General features: G+C 33.9%; 1 protein-coding gene across 6 annotated transcripts in view; it reads right to left on the reverse strand.

Moving 5' to 3' along the window:
* Rabgap1l (RAB GTPase activating protein 1 like) overlaps positions 1–18,355 on the reverse strand; it is a 616,206-nt gene that overhangs the window by 387,128 nt on the left and 210,723 nt on the right. The gene's annotated exons all lie outside the window — the stretch shown is intronic.

Raw genomic sequence — 18,355 nt, forward strand, 5'->3', positions numbered from 1 at the left:
TAATATATTATTTAACATATATTATTATTTCATATTAAACATCCAGTCAATTCAAGCAACTACTCAATAGAACCCAGAGAGCAAAGCAAGAGAGGGATATTAGCTATTAATGACAAATAGGATAAGCAGTAGGCAGTGACTACCAAAGGGAGCTATATAAGCAATGCAGTATCCCAGAAGGTGAACAGATAGTGACTAAAGTAAACACTGTTGTCTTCTGATGAATTCTAGAAGACACAAAAGGTATGTGCACGGACACTGCATTTCTCCAACCTTCCCTCTTGTTAATTTTTCTCCATCTCCACTGTCACTCCCCTCTGCAAGCTTGCCTCATCTTGTGCTTGGGCAACTGCAGTGACTTCCAGTCTGGTCTTTCTGCATTGTTTATGGCTTTTCTTCATTCAATTATCCACTAAACAGACATGATATTCTTTCCAAAATGCAAAACCAATAGTGTCACTTCCCTGTGTTAAAATGTTTCAGGTTTTTTATGCTGTTCTTAGACAAAGTGTTAACGGGTCCTACACAAACTGGGCTCCACATTAACTATCTAGTCTCATTTCTCATTTGCAAACCACATTTCCCTCACTCCTAATCCTACATAGCCTAGCTATATCCCCACTGCTTCAGGATATTTCTATCTTGCTATATTATCTCATTTCTTTCATTTGATTTAGATACAATCTTTTGATCTCTAATTTCTCCGGGAAACCTTCCTTGGGTTCACAGAGGGTATCAGACCATATTTCACATTTATCATAGTTTATAATTGTTTATTTTATTCAGTTTTGTTTTCTTGGCTAGACTTCAAGCCTCATGAGGGTAGAAAACATCTATTTTGTTTACCATTAGATCTTAAGTGCCCACACTACAGTACTAGCACAGAAAGGGAGCAAAACAAACAAACGTTTAACTTAACTTTAATAAATAGAGCATAATATAAAAATACTTTGTAAAATATATGAGAGGACTGAAAGAGTTGTAACCAGTTTTTGTGAAGCTCAGAATAAACAAAGTTCCTTGTAATCTGTTGTATGACATACAAGCTTCACAACAAAAAGCTAAAAAATACATGATTCATTACAAAGGGGAAAATCAACCTCCTAATATATTCAAATTAAGAGCAATATTAGTCATCTACACCTCTATCAAAATCCAATTCTATATGAACCTTTGACTAGTACTTTGAAAAACAATAATGGTTACTTATTTTAAGAATACCAAAATGCTGGAAAATGCATTTTTAAACACATTATCAAATATAGTTGGGAGTAACATAGTCTAAGTACTAGAAGATAAATAAACCCTCTGAAGTGATATACATCACAAATCATATTTATGTAGTAACCTCTCACGGGCAAAACCAAGTTTATATTATTAACTTCATTTCATTATGACTAAAGTAATTGGTATTTAAAAATATTTTTTAAAAATTTAAGTTAATGATAGTACAGAAAGAAAATGCCTTAACCTAATAAAGATACTCTAAGGGAAAACCTATATCTAGTATGATATGAAAGGTTAAATGCTTTTCCCCAAAGAATGAGAAGAAGGCACAGATGTATGCTCTCACCCCTTCAATGCACCTTGTACTATGGGTCCCAGCCAGTCAAGAAAAAGAACCACAAGCCAATAAAGAAAAGGCAAACATGCCTGTCTACACATTAAATACTGGGGCTAGGAAGCAGCTTGATGGTAGGGTGCCTGCATGCTAGACTGGTGTCAAAATAAAATATTTTTAAGAAAGGGATAGGGGGCTGGGGATATAGCTCAGTTGGAAGAGTGCTTCCCTCGCATGCATAAAACCCTGGGATCAATCCCCAGCACCACACAAAAGGGGGGAGGCACGGCTGAAGATGTGACTCAGTGGCTTAGTGTCCATGTGTTCAATCCCTAGTACTAAAAAGAAAAAATTAAACTAAGGAGTGAAGAAGTAAATTTTGTTGGAATACATGGTCAATATACTAAAATCTTTCATTTCTATATACTAAACAAATAACAGGAAGTGATACTATAAAACAAAAAAAGCCATTTATAATAGCCTCAAGAGATAGAAAATAGAAATAATAAAAAGTATGTAAGACCTCTACTCTAAAAGCTATAAAATGTCACTAAGACAAAGTAAAAAGTCCTAAGCAAATGGAGAGGTATCCCATCTTGATGAAATGGAAGACTCAATATTGTTAAGAATGTCAGTTTTCCCCAAATTTAAGTATATATTTCTTGCTATTTCAATTAAAATCCAAACAGGGTTTTTTTCCTCAAAATAAGAAGCAGTTGGTTCTCAAATGTATATGTACACAAAAAGAATCTAGAATGGCTAAAACAATCTTGAGAAAGAAAAGAAAAAACAAAGTGGGAAGACTGGCACAACCTTTAAGACTCACTATAAAGCCATAGTAGTCAAGACTGGCATAAAACATCAGTGAAAAGAACACTGAAAAGAATAACCGGTCCAAAAATAAACCCTCAATTATATGGTCAACTGAATTTCAATAAAAACCCTAAAACAAGTCAAGGGGAAAGGAAAATCTTTTCAGTAAATGGCACTTAGAAAAATCCAGAAATGGTACTTAGAAAAATGGTATCCACAGATGCAGTTTTTTGGTCTCATTTGAAATACTAATTCCTCTGGGGAAAAATGAACTTAGATCACACACAAACTTGTACCATACACAAAAATTTAGTTGCAAAAGAACACAGAAAAATATAAAATGGAAACTAAAAATCAATACCCTCTAAAAGAAAATATTATTAAAGAACAACATCTTTATAACACAAGAGTAGATTTTTTAAGATAATGAAAACAATAACTAAAATAAAATTTAATGGCTAAGTCATAATAAAAAATGTTTATAAAAAACATCACTAAGAAAACCAGTAGGGGAGGCTGGAATTGTGGCTCAGCAGTAAAGCCCTCGCCTACCATAGGAGAGGCCCTGGCTTTGATCTTCAGTACCACATAAAAATAAAATAAAGGTTTGTGTACAACTACAACTAAAACAAAATATTTTTTAAAAAGAAAACCAGTCGGCCAGTCAAAGTACTAGGAGAAGGAATTAGTCAAACAAAGGACCTGAATTCAAACTAGACAACTAACTCCTACAATTTATTAATTAAAAAAAAAAACCAGGCTGGGGTTGTGGCTCAGTGGTAGAGCGCTCACTTAGCATGTATGAGGCACTAGGTACAATCCTCAGCACCAAATAAAAATAAATAAAGTTCATCAACAACACACTCTCTCTCTCATATATATATATATATATATATATATATATATATATATATATATATATATATATGAATATATATACTACTATACATATATACACATACACACACACACTCTCTCTCATATATATATATATATATATATGAATATATATACTACTATATATATATACATACACACACACACACACACACACACATATATATATATTTAAAGGTGATCTTGAAAAAGAAAGGTAAGAGCAGAACATTGGTTACCAGAGGCTGGGAAGAGCAATGGGTAGGGATGGGGCAAAGCTGGTCAGTGGATACTACCTACAGTTAAGACAGGAGAAATAAGCTGTGTGTTCTATTGCACAGAAAGGTTACTATAATAATGATAATGCACCATATATTTTTTAATGGAAAAAAAAGCATTTTGCATGCCTCTCCACTAAGAGATGATATTTCAAGAGATAGATAGATATCCTTAAACTGCATCGGAACATTATATAATGTATACTTATATCAAAATATCTTATAGTACCCCGTGAAGAGCACAAGTTTTGCATGTCAAGGAAGGAAGGAAGGTGGTAGAAAATGAAAGAGTGCTCAGCATTCATAGCCACAGCCATCTTAAAAGCAAAGTCAAACACAAAGAGATACCAATATATTCCCATGGGAATGGCTAAAATTCAAAGACTGACGGTACAAAATGTTGGTAAGGTATAGAACAATGGCAGCCTTCTCACTGCTATAAAATGGCCCAACTCTGAATGGCAACTCTGACAAACAGTTTTGGAATTTCTTACAATATTAAACAAATCTATCCTAAATCCTTCCACTGTCATCCAAAAAAAAAATATATATATATATATTTTTTATATATATATGTCTAAAAAAGACTTGCATAAAAAGATTCATATCAATATTTTGAAAATAAAAGAGTCACAAATGGGAAAAAAATATATATCCACCAACAGAGGAATAAACAAATTGTGATATGCCCATGTAAAGAAATACTACTCAGCAACAAAAAGAAATGAAACTGATGATATGAACAACATGGATGAAACTAAAATAATAATTTTTTGCTCAAAGAAAGTAGGTAGTATGTGTACATGTGTATGTGTGTATGCGCATGTGTTTGTGTGTGTACACATGAGCACACACCAAGGAATAGACTAGCAAGAGGTATAAAGGAACTTTTAGGAATAAGGGAAACATTCTGTGTCATGATAGGTGTATATGTATCATGTTAAATCAAAATAGAACATTTAAAATCTGTGTCAATTCTACCAAGGAAAATTATAAACCTATGATTATACTTTTATGTATTAAGCACTCCATTTCTCTGTAAACCCAACAAATGAAAGCCCTAAATTACATGAGTGAATTTTAGGAAAATTCACATAACCAGGAAATCATATAAACTGATGTTTAAAAAGAAAAATACCATAACAACTAACATAAGGTTTCACAAGAGTGACAGCTACCCTGGGCATCATAGCACATGCCTGTAATCTCAGTGGCTTGGGAGGCTGGGGCAGGAGGATCAAAAGTTCAAAGCCAGCCTCAGCAAGGGCAAGGTGCTAAGCAACTCAGTGAGACCTAATTAAAATACAAAATAAGGCTGGGGATGTGGCTCAGTGGTTCAGTACTCATGAGTTCATTTCCTGGGGATGTGGCTCAGTGGTTCAGTACTCATGAGTTCATTTCCTGGTAACCACCCCCCCAACCCCTACCAAAAGAAAGTGAAAGCTAATATAATGCCTTAAAAGAAGGTGTTCTATCTCTTGGTGGACAGAATACATACATCTAGCCTTTGCATACCTTTACAATCATTTTACCTAACTCATGGCTCACTGCTTGTACTCACAAACACAAGAGTCCAGACACAAATGAGACCTAAAATGAGGAAAGCTTTATTAAGGGCCAGGTATAACTCTCTCTGAGACTGTCCCAGCCAGTGGAGATCTAAGACAACTGCAAAATAAGCAAAACCTTTAAGAGAATCCATTACACTGAGTCAATTACAAAGGAAAGAGAAAATACTTATTTACACATACATTCCAATCTTTCTTAGGGGAGGAACCTTCAAACATAAAATATTCATATGAAATTAACTGGTCAAAATAGTATGCAGAACACTAAAATAAAACCATACACAGTATGATCTTTCTTTCTATATTTCCCACTAGACATACCATCATATTTAATAAGGATTTGTTAAGTTTGAAGATAAGAGAGACTGTAATTTGGGGACAGACTTTGGGTAGATCTAGGTTGCATGATGGCTGTACCATACATGGGCCAAGAGGCCTGGTACATCATTCTCCCCAAGTAACTCAGCTTGCATCTACAAAACGAAGATGATAAAGCCAACCTTTCTAAAATTTGTTTATGAAAATTATATATTAACAAGAAAGCACATAGCCGTTGTTCAAAGCTCACTGATAGTAACTATCAGTAAGCTTTCTGTTTCATTATTTTTAAGAAACTACACCCACAGGTAGCCTGATGAGATTAAGAAATTAATAACAGTACTTTATCTTTTCCACCTCCTCAATATGACTTTTTAAAAAATATATCCTTGAAAGAAGTATCACTGTCTAAACCTGACCATGCTTGCTAGGAAAATCCTGGGATTAACAACAAAACAATATAAAATTATGAATCCTTAGTTCACAAAACCTCAGGTACCAGGATCCTACATTTCCTAGAAAATTGAAGGACTTTTTAAGTTAATTTCTTGCTTTTTTTTTTTTTTACTGTATCAAATTTCACATGTAATTTTTTTTTGAGGGGGGGGGCAGTACTAAGAATTAAACCCAGGATCTCACACATGTTAGGCAAGCAAGCTCTCTATCACTGAACTGCATCATCAGCCCTTTTTAAATTTTATTTTCGAACAGGATCTTGATAAATTGTTCAGGCTGAAGTTGAACTTGTGGTCCCCCTGCCTCAGCTTCCAGAGTCATTGGGATTTTAGGCATGAGCCACCATGTCTGGCTGTATTTAAATTTTTATATGAAGTTTTAACTACTATACCTTCCTTAACCTAGAGTTATGAAAATAATTTAATGTTGGCCTCATAGGCAGGGATCATGATTAACATCAATTAGAACATTGCATTCTAATACATCATAACGTTGTACAAACATGCCTTATCTGTACAAACTGATTGTAACCTAATATAATTATACCTAATTTAATCTATACAATCATACCTAATACAATTATACCCCTGTAGCTGCTAGAGATATACATGTGTGTACCCACACAAACACACAGATATATGTGTATGTATGAATATTTTCTGTCCTGATTTTTTAATTTGTTCTTTTCAGATATACATGACAGCAGGGTATATCTTGACATTTTATACATACGTGGTGTATAACTTATTCTAATTAGGATCCCATTCTGTATATATGCTTTAATTTGTTGAATTTCTATAAGTAACCAGGTACCTAAAAAATAATATATCACTCCCTATGTTTTTTAGTTTGTTTGCACAGCAAATATAGCAGTCTTCCCCTTCTTTAGTTTTTTAGAGGCTTAAATATCAGAAACTAAGCTTAGAAAATTTTTTTTCTCAAAGAGTAAATAGAAGTACTGCCCTATGAATAAAGTCTCATACTTCAGGTCTAGGTTGCCAGTTATTTCTAGACTAGTAAGGTGGTAACTGTTTTAGTATGGCACTAAAAATATTTGAAATGTACTTTAAAATAGCATAGAAGAAAAAGAAATCCCAAGCTTTGTCATATCTCCAAAGGTAAGAGATTTTCTTACTTTATGGAATAAAATCTGGAAATTGCTTAACAAGATTTTTAATCAAAGAAATCAAATAAAAGTCTAACTTACAGAAAGTGTTCAAATCAGCCATTTCTCTTCAAATGGTGTACAGTAAACACACAAGAGGGGAAAGTTTAGCCACAAAACATCTCCTGCAAAAGTCTGTTAACATTGTATAAAAACAGAAGAGCACACATTTTAAGTAATATGTTCACATTATAGGAATGAATGTTAATTCAAATTCATTTTAATTGAAAGGGATTTTTCCCTTATAAATGAAAATTGCTATTTTTTAAGATATCTTATTGTTATGGCAACTGAAGTGCTAAAAATAATAAAGAAATATCAAAGTTGTTATAGCAACTAGAATTTTAAAGAGCCATGAAGTGTAGAATAATCAAACCTTAACTTGGCTTGAAATGTAACATCTATGACTCAGTTTTCAAAAGAAAACTTGAAAGACTCATGCTTTTGTGTGTATGAGTTGTTTCTGGAGTCCAAATTAAAGAAACAAAAAACAAAACTTCAGCATAAAGTGCCTTTTTACATCACTTACACCCCTCATCATTCTATACATATTCAACACTGTGGCTGTGATAACCCTATATGTTACTGAATTCCATGCAGAGATGATCCTTCCATAAATGCCTGTTAAACAGGACTCAATTACTCAGTTTGTGTCAAATCTGGATTTTCTAGTATTCTAACTTCATCCATCCAGTCTTCACTGTTCTGCTCTAGAATACACTCAAAGTTAAAAAAAAAAAAAAAAAAAAAAAAAAAAAATCTACTTACTGCCAAAGTGCTATACCCAGAATCATCTAATTAGCGTTCACGTGAAATGTATATTTACTGACGGCCTATCATCACATGCAAGGTGTTACTCAAGGTTGTGGAATCCTGTTCTCATAGAAAAGAAAATTCATAAAGTTTCTACAAGTAGTGGTAAGTCCCTTGAAATATTTAAACAAGTTAGTAACATGAATTAATATTTTTCCTAGAGAATGGCCACATGGAAACAACAATTTTTAGATTCAGATGTTTTGTATCAGAAAGTCAAAAAACTCTTCAGTTTCACATGTTCCTTGCTAATAGCTAGTGGCCAATGTGGTCATATATAAGTTGTTAACATAGCACATTTCTCCAGCATTCATGGACTGAAGAGAATCGGCTGGAAACAGACCCCTATGAATATCATACCTCTATGGATATGTAATATTGGTGCACCCTTCTTTTTTTTTTTAATACCCTTTGAAAATCTTCTTCTTAGTTATTCCCCTGTAAGACCCCACTCTATCCTGTGACTCGTAAAGAAGACTTTAGAAGCTTAGATTGATTTTGGTAGGAAAAAGTGCCACGGACAGGGAGAGCTGTGGCACATGGTCAAGGAGAGCTTCCCGCCCTATCTCCTGTAGATCCTGGTAATCGTGTAGGAAAAGATGCCTTCAAAAACATAGACTCCTTTCCTTAACTACCTTACCCAGTAAAGAAGATGACTAGTCATGACCACTGTCATTTTGGTCCTGAGGCCAATACAACTGCATTACCTTTCATTAAAATAATATAACTGTTACTATCCTTCAGGTGAATGGCTTGTAATAACTTGCTGCATTATTAATCCGTGCTTATTAGTATCACTCATCAAAATACATTTTTTCCTAATTTTTCAAAAAAATAATTATAAGCATTCAAAAGTACCAGAAAAAGAGCCTAATATAATTTATATAATTGTATTAAGGACTTAGACTGTACCTCCAAAAAAAAGGTGAATTATTCAGTAATTAGTTTAATCATTATTTCCAACTACAAAGTAATTTATATCCACATGATGCCTATATGATTAATTATGTAATAGTTGTTAGATTTTTACTTGTTTATGCCACATAATTACTTTGCCTACCTATCTGTATACAGTATATATTTCAAAATAGTTCTTAAATTGTAGTCTAAGAAATCTTGGGGAGATTAACTTTAGTTGTTCAAGAGCATTCATTAATTTTCAAATTTTCATTTTTTATTTCTAAAGCAACCTAAAAGTTTTACTAGAAGCAGATTCTGATACTTTGGCTGCTATCCCTCTATCTTTTTATTACAAAGTATCGATATGTAATGTAGGTGCTAACATTTGTTGAAACACTTACCATCACATTAGAACCAAGTATTTCTTTATTATGTTGCAGGCTAAGAAAACAGAACATAAAGAGATTTAATATGTAAATGATATACCCAGTGGAGGTCACATGATCTATCACCACACCATACACAAAGGATTTCCAGTGGGTTAGAAAAGTGTGCTGGAAAAACTGAGTCATCTGAAGGCACATGGCCTCACAAGCAGGCCAAGTCCAAGGGGGAAAAATATGCATGGTAGCTTTCAGAATCATGTTTATATAAGTTTCAAAAAAACACTTATTCCTAACATTGAACTAGTATGGTAAATATATGTTTTATTGATCTTCTTGTTTGGTCCTATTAGATTATGCTCATGAGGGTTGAAAGTATAAAGAAGTTATACTTAACCTTCTGCCTCCACATATTTAGATAATACTAAAATAATACATATAGTCAACACTGGTGGCAGGAGGACCTTTGAGGATCTTACCTCCATGAAATGGTATCACAAATTACTCAAAGTTGAAGACCCTGACAGATACAGCTGATATTAAAAATATGTCTTTTGATGATGATGATTAAATACCACGGCAATAAAAATGATAGGGAAGGCAAAAAAAAAAAAAAAAAGTCTGTTGGAGGGACCTGAAATAACTTACTAGGTAATTAAATTCACCAATCAACAAATTGAGTATCTTTGGCCAGTCACTCATCTTCTTTGCAGGCTATGAACTGCTCTGAAAATATCTTTTACCACTGTTATCTTCAGTGGCGAGCACAGTGACTGGCACATAATAGAAAGTAATAAGTTTGCTAAATAAATCAGTGGCCTGAACTGTGTTCCTCTTCTGCTGAATATCAACACACACAAAAATATTTCATAAAGAGCCTACTCTGGAAGAAACAGCAGGATTCTCTTAAAATATCAGAAATTGAGGTGGCTGAAACTCACCCAGAATACAAAGCTTTTTAAAAGAAAGCTAAAAATATTATACTTTCTCATCATTCTTGGGTCATGTTAAGGGGGAATGAGAAAAATGACAAATCAAGGAATTGACCTACATCTGCCAGTACAACTTTTTTTCCACCAGGCAGTTTCATAGCTAAGTGGCTTAAAGTGATTAAGAAGCATAGGGAACAACTCAGAACACTGAACCCTTGACAGAAATCACCGCTAAGAGACAGAAATTGAGAAAGGAAAGAATAAACTTATTATACTGTTTTCAAGACATGTCTAAAAGAAGAAGGGACTCTGCTTCACTGGCAGAAGCCTAGTAAGAAAATGCCTCTCATCAGGAGGAATTGGGAATCAAAGAAGAAAATGTGATTAAAAACTCAATTAGAGGCTGGGGCTGTGGCTCAGGGGTACAGCGCTTGCCTAGTATGTGTGAGTCACTGGGATCGATCCTCAGCACCACATAAAAATAAATAGATAAAATAAAGGTATAAAAAATTCAATTAGAGATAGAAGTAGGGATTAGCAATCATCTTGGGCAATTTTTCACCTGCTAAACAGCACTCTGCAACACTGTTAACAAACTTCTAGGTTGGGGTACCGAAATAGCATGACTGTTGACATACATAAACACACATATTCACAGAGGCTACATGTTGCTATTAATCTCACACTAACCCCTCCATAATGACAGCTTCCGTTCTCTAATGCTCCAGATTTTTTTCTTGTGTTGACCATAACACAGGCTGAAGTTTTTTTAGTCTGGGTCTGCAACAGGGACTCACATTACAAACCATTACCTACTATTAGATCTCTGATCTTTAATTCACTTTCTTTTACCCACTTCTAGACACTGAAATAACAAGGTAAAACAGAAGATTATTTATAGCAATGGTTACTTAAACATTAAAGCTTTTTTAAAAAAAACATACTTTTGCTCAGAAAAAAAAAATTGTCTTGAGTTAAAAGTAGATTCTCATAGGATTTGAATGTCTTAATAAGATGGAAGAATTAATTGGACATTTTAAAATCACAGTACTGACATTAAGTAATTTATAGTTAATATTTATAATAGGTATAAAGTACTCATAAAATTTTATTCAATACCCAATATTCTGAAGTTGCTTATAAGACAACAACAAGCTAAAACAACTTCTCATTCTTTCCTTCTTTTATCATATATGAAATATCTACAGTGCCTTCTGAATAACACCAAAGACCACAGAGTTATTAAGTAAAATTTACAGGAGCCCATTGTTTGGATCCAACTCCTACAGTAGGTCAAACAAAGACCAAATGAAAATGGGGTGAAGTGACTCATGCTAGTTCTAAGCCCACCACAATGAAACTAAGTTCTCTGACCTTCTGAGAAATCAGGAGAAAGAAAGATAATAGCCAAATCCCCAAACATCCCAAGTTTAACCACATAAGAAGAAAGTCTCCGCATGAACCTCTACAAGGAAAGAAACTGCAGCAACCAACCACTTTCTGTTCTGTTTTCTTCAGCGTCTCCTGTACATAAAGCCAAACTCCTCTGCTCAGCTCATCAGGATCCTATTTCAGAGAGTGAGAAGTCACTGGCCCCACCATCACAAACAAAAGTCAATGAACACCTTTAAATTCATGGTAATTTTATCTTTTGACAGTGTCTGAACTCTCCAGACTATGGCAGTCTTCACAGGACAAAGGAGTGTACTAAAGAGTACTTGTGACAGAAAAGTTTTAGAAAATTTGAGGAAACCATTTATTTAAAATCCTGTGCCTTTCTACTCATAAATTTTTATATCCCTAATTGTTTAAATGTCTATATATGCAAATATTATCTGGGTACCAAAAGATGGCTGCAGAAATGTGAGAGTCTACTTACAGTAATGGGTTGAAATGACATTTTGCTTAATAACTCCTTTTATAAATGTACCGCCCAAGCTGAATGTCATTATAGGACTATTTATAATTTAGAGCTTTCTGTCAAGATGATTTTATGCCCTGACATGTCACTGAGTAGGCTGGGAACAGCTGTATGTCCCAGAGGGAAACAAAATTATTGGTGTTGTTCAAGAGCAAAGGTATTAAATAGGCAGTATCTCCTACAGAAATTTACAAGACTATGATGGCTAATTGATTGTAATGTGCAGTAAAATTATGCCATTCAAGCAGTAGCAACCATGAAAATATTATTGAACCAATAGATTCTTCCCTCTAAGTAGATGAAAATTAATTAAATACAGTTGGAACTTCCAAAATGGCAGAATTACATATATGCCAGTATTACAATTAAAAATCTTATCTGTACACAAAATAGGTGTTAGAAATTTTTGGAGAACTCACCATTTATCCAATATTCCTGGGATATCCTTATATCTGTAAATTTTTAATTCCATAAAAATGCATTTAACTAATATGAACAGAGCCAAGACAAATGGTTAATTATTAGGTAACATGAGTATGTACTATACTTATGGCAAACACTGGCCTAAACTTTTTGATTAAGAAAATATGACAGGACAATCAGACCAAGATTCTGTTCTTGTTTTGTTTTACTCGTCTTTTAAAATATATTAGAATAAAAACTAGTTAAGTCTAATCTATCCCTCACATTTGGGGGGATTTTCATGAGAATCTAGATTGATGGAGACTTTTGAATACATTTGTAGCAAATAATAGAAACGAGAGAAGAAAGCTCTAGTCCGCTTGTTCTTTGAAAGACAGAGAAGGAGTCACACCTCCTCCCAGTCCTCAATGCCTGTCCCATTTCCAAAATAAGATGTTAGCTATCTGAAGCACAGGACAGTAAAACTAGTTGTTGGTTTTAAGTTCCTGAAAAGACTTAACATTTTATATTCACTATTAAGAGATGTGACTATTATAAATGTGGGGTGAGACACAACTTTAGACATAATAGTTGCAGGAAACTACCTATTAACAAAAGAATATTATAGTATCTTTTGATTACAGAAATCAAATTCCACTTACAGCAAATGTTACATAACACATTACAACAACAACAACAAAAAAAAAGAAACTCAGCATGACAAAAAGATTCCCAATGATATGATTTATTATCTACACATCACAAATAATATTCAGTATATAACAATGTTTCATACCAACTAAAGTCAGCAACAAAAAATGTAGAAAATCCTATTATTTGTAACAAGGATGAATTAACCATTCTGTTTTAAATGCATAATGATAATCCTGGTATTAACCTATTTTAATTCTACAAAAACTTGAATTCTGATTGTATGCTGCAGTTTTGTAACAACAGTAATGCCAACAGTTAGCCATGTGCCCAAATGAAACATAAATATGTACCACGAATGATCCTATATATGAATCAATAAAATGTGATAAAGATTAGAATTGATTCCCATTTTTATTTAATAGTAGCAATTACTTGGGAAAGTGCATGATGTCAAGGTAACGACTGCACTGCATGTAGTTAAAATTATTCAGCACCTTTTTCCAGTACCTTTTTGTTTTATACAAAGAAAGTAAAAAAGCCAACTGATGCTCAGCCCTGAAGTAAAATATGAGTATTGTTGGAGTGCACATAAGCTGAGAGGCACTTCACTAAACTTGACAAAGTCTGAAAATGCCCCTAAAATTTAAATGTAATGTGTATTTTTATCTTATTATCCAAAGGAATCTAATAACTAAAAACACACACTCACAGAAATGACTAAGATTCATGGGAAGAAATGAAAGTCTACATTTCACTCATTTTAAGTGACACACAGAACTTGAAATTGTAGTAAGACATTACCATTGCCTGCCCAAAGGCACAATGTCTCAGTCAGAGAGTGAGGCACTTATTAAGTGGGATTCTAGAACAAGCTCTGAAAACAGCAACTCTCTCTCTTCTTCAGTAGTGGGTCAGAAAAGAGAAAGTTACATCCTACTTTCTATGTAGGCCATAAAAATATGGGCACATATTTTCCTTCACTCATCACTCAGTAAGCTTTTTCTTGAAAGCCAACTGTATGTTATGCTTTCTTTCTGGACTCTTTTGGTCTTGATCAAATACACTCTTATAAGCTGTGCTGACTTTTCTTTTAGAAACAAAAGAATTTATTTCTCAGATAATTTTCCTTTGCCCTACATATACCAAAAAAATTCTTGTTTTGTTTCTGAAAAAAGAAAAGGTTTGGTTCCAAACAGATGTCATATATAAATCAAAAGCAAAATGAGCACTCAATCTACCTTCTGTACTTAAATTACCTACAGAAGTTGTTCCAAAATTAGATTTGAAGTTTTGGCAGAAGAAAGAATATAGCTTCCAGAGAACAGCTCACTAAACTAGAAAAAGGAGGGAAGGTGAAAGTAGGTCAACAAAGAAAACAAAGAAATAAAGGACAAAGAAATAAAATTCAAAAGACCTCCAAAAATGTTATATATAAAGATTATTAAATATTAATATTTATAATGCTTTTTTACCCTAAGCATATAACTTAGCACTTAAACAGTCCTTTTGGCCCAGAAGTCCTTTAAATATTGTTATTAGTTGATTCATAATTCAAAGTACATGGCAGTTTTGGAAATATCATGAAGCTCAGAGAATAAGCAGCTTTACCTATGGTACCTTTTCCAGAAAATAAAGAAAAAGAGGCCAAACCATATCAGATGTTACTGTCAAAAGATTTTTTTACATTCAATATTTGTTGATGCAATAGTGTTGAATGCTTCCTATAATGTCAGATACAGTCCAAAGACATAAAATACTGGTGAGATAATGATAAATGTGTAGTGCATATGGTCATATTCACTTCTATAAGCAAAAGAAGATAGTGCAGCATAGAAGAATGAACATAAAACTTTGTTAAAGATTTAGGTGACAGATTCAGATCCTATAATTATTACCTATGTAACCCATAAAAAAGTTTTTGCACCTTTAGATTTCCCATCTGAAAAAGCACAACTTAAAATTGTGATATACAAATTATCTTGTTTATCTCCAATGATTAAATATTTAATCTCATTTGATATTAAACAATGGAAGATTAAATAAGACTACATTTACAAATATTAGGGGAAATCAAAAATTTAGCTGTTGTCACTACTTTTACCAATAGTAAAAAAAAAGAAAAAAACAGAAAGAAAGAAAAAGAAACTCTTAACCCAAATTTTAATCAGAGATAAATGGTTAGATAACTGATTTAAGATTATTTCCTGTTAAGTTCCCTTAGGCCTGTATTTGCATACCAGTTAAAAGGGGTAGAATCATTACTGACCTAACTCAAGGGCTTGTTTAAGGATAAAATTTAAAAGCATATGGAAATAACCTTATAACAATGGACAGCTATGAAAAAACAAATGATTATTCTTATTATAAATTTATTACCTATCTATAAATTTTTTTTGAAAGTTGGTCAAATGTTTAAAAGCATTTATTTGTTTAAATCTTGATGATCTTTATTAATCAGACACAGGCAGCCTAGATACAAGAAAAGTCTTACCCAATAGGGGAAAAGATATTTTGGTAGGTAACATTTACAACATACAAGTGTCCAAATTGCAAAAAAAAAAAAAAAACCAAATTTGGTAAAATATTAAAATACAGGACTCCTCTTTCAAAAATTGAAAATTTCAAGACAGCAATAGCAGAACTTTTAACCATAGAAAGGATTCTTCTAAGTGTGGGATCTTATGCATCTGCAAGGTCACAATGCCCACGAAACCAACCCTGGAATGATGGCATAGATTCATCAGGAGTTACGGAGCCCGAAAGGCAGGGGATATATATCTGCAAAATATCAAAAGCAAATCTACCAACCCATTAGCCTATAACCAGTGGCAATCACCTTTAAGATCTAAAGCAAAATAAAGACACTTTCAATTCAAGGAAAGCTAGGAGATGTCATCAACAACAGACCTGAACCATAAGAAGTAATAAAGAAATTATTCCAAGCTCAAAGGAAATGGTAGCAGAAAGAAACTTAGCTCTTCAGGAATGAATTCAGAGTGTTAAAAATAGTTTTAAAAAATTGTATCTTGTTCTTCATCTATGCATGATTAAAAAGAGTCCTCTGCCTGCAATGTGGAGAAAATGCTGCAAGAAAAGGGTACTTGTGAGATGAGAGAGGGGTGGAGACCATTTAGGAAGCTACTCTTACTGCCTAGGGAGAAGATTTCCTAGGACGCTGCAATAGCAAACATGATGGAGGAAGCCCATGTTGAATTATAGTTGTAACATGAATCATGTTCTCTTTTCAAATACTCTGGACTACACTTCTACATGAAAAAAAAACTACAGAGTATTCCCCCAGACTGTGACATCAGCAGAAGATGAAGTTTAGTTTAACCTTCATTCTGTTATGGGAGATATATAGTCCCTAGAAATATGTTCACATCACTCTTTTAAAAATTTTGTGCACATATGTTAAAAAATGTTCTTTTCCTTAGACTTCCTCTATCTAAATTGCTTGTTTTTTTATTAAGAGTATTATAATCATGTATAGTATTTGAGTTCAGAATTGTACATACAAGGAATTTTACTTCAATCCTCATCCTCTCCTCCTCCTTCCTCTTTTCTCCCTCCTCTGCTGATCTTTTCACTGCTTTATTATTTTGGATTGGTACTTTCTACATATAAAGGTGAAACTTCCCTTGGTACCTTTATAGATGAATATAACATTATTTTGTTAAATTCATCCCATATATCTTCCCCTTTACCTTTCTTATTCCCTCCCTCTCATTCTCCTCTTTCTTCTCCACTAATCTGCCCTGTATCTTTATGATACCCAATCCTCCCCACAACCACCTTCTTCCCCTTAGTTTGCTCTAACTTGCATATTTAGAAAAAATATTTGACATTTGATTTTTGGAGTTGGCTTAGTTCATTTATTTTTTTAAAATTTTTTTATTGTTGGTTGTTCAAAACATTACAAATTTCTTGATATATCATATTTCACACTTTGATTCAAGTGGGTTATGAAGTCCCATTTTTACCCCATATACAGATTGCAGAACCACATCAGTTACACATCCATTGATTTACATATTGCCATACTAGTGTCTGTTGTGTTCTGCTGCCTTTCCTATCCTCTACTATCCCCCCTCCCCTCCCCTCCTCTCCCCTCCCCTCTTCTCTCTCTACCCCCTCTACTGTCATTCATTTCTCCCCCTTGTATTATTTTTCCCTTTCCCCTCACTTCCTTTTGTATGTACTTTTGTATAACCCTGAGGGTCTCCTTCCATTTCCATGCAATTTCCCTTCTCTCTCCCTTTCCCTCCCACTTCTCATCCCTATTTAATGTTAATCTTCTTCTCCTGCTCTTCATCCCTACTCTGTTCTTAGTTACTCTCCTTATATCAAAGAAGACATTTGGCATTTGTTTTTTAGGGATTGGCTAGCTTCACTTAGCATAATCTGCTCTAATGCCATCCATTTCCCTGCAAATTCTATGATTTTGTCATTTTTTAATGCAGAGTAATACTCCATTGTGTATAAATGCCACATTTTTTTTATCCATTCGTCTATTGAAGGGCATCTAGGTTGGTTCCACAGTCTTGCAATTGTGAATTGTGCTGCTATGAACATCGATGTAGCAGTGTCCCTGTAACATGCTCTTTTTAGGTCTTTAGGGAATAGACCGAGAAGGGGAATAGCTGGGTCAAATGGTGGCTCCATTCCCAGCTTTCCAAGAAATCTCCATACTGCTTTCCAAATTGGCTGCACCAATTTGCAGTCCCACCAGCAATGTACAAGTGTACCCTTTTCCCCACATCCTCGCCAGCACTTATGGTTGTTTGACTTCATAATGGCTGCCAATCTTACTGGAGTGAGATGGTATCTTAGGGTGGTTTTGATTTGCGTTTCTCTGACTGCTAGAGATGGTGAGCATTTTTTCATGTACTTATTGATTGACTGTATGTCCTCCTCTGAGAAGTGTCTGTTCAGGTCGTTGGCCCATTTGTTGATTGGGTTGTTTGTTATCTTATTGTCTAATTTTTGGAGTTCTTTGTATACTCTGGATATTAGGGCTCTATCTGAAGTGTGAGGAGTAAAGATTTGTTCCCAGGATGTAGGCTCCCTATTTACCTCTCTTATTGTTTCTTTTGCTGAGAAAAAACTTTTTAATTTGAATAAGTCCCATTTGTTGATTCTAGTTATTAACTTTTGTGCTATGGGTGTCCTATTGAGGAATTTGGAGCTCGACCCCACCGTATGTAGATCGTAACCAACTTTTTCTTCTTTCAGACGGCATGTCTCTGATTTGATATCAAGCTCCTTGATCCATTTTGAATTAACTTTTGTGCATGGCAAGAGAAAGGGATTCA

Source organism: Marmota monax, unplaced genomic scaffold (assembly GCF_021218885.2).
Source record: "Marmota monax isolate L192 unplaced genomic scaffold, Marmota_monax_Labrador192_F-V1.1 WCK01_AAM20220418_F8-fsc00055, whole genome shotgun sequence".
Lineage (NCBI taxonomy): Eukaryota > Metazoa > Chordata > Mammalia > Rodentia > Sciuridae > Marmota > Marmota monax.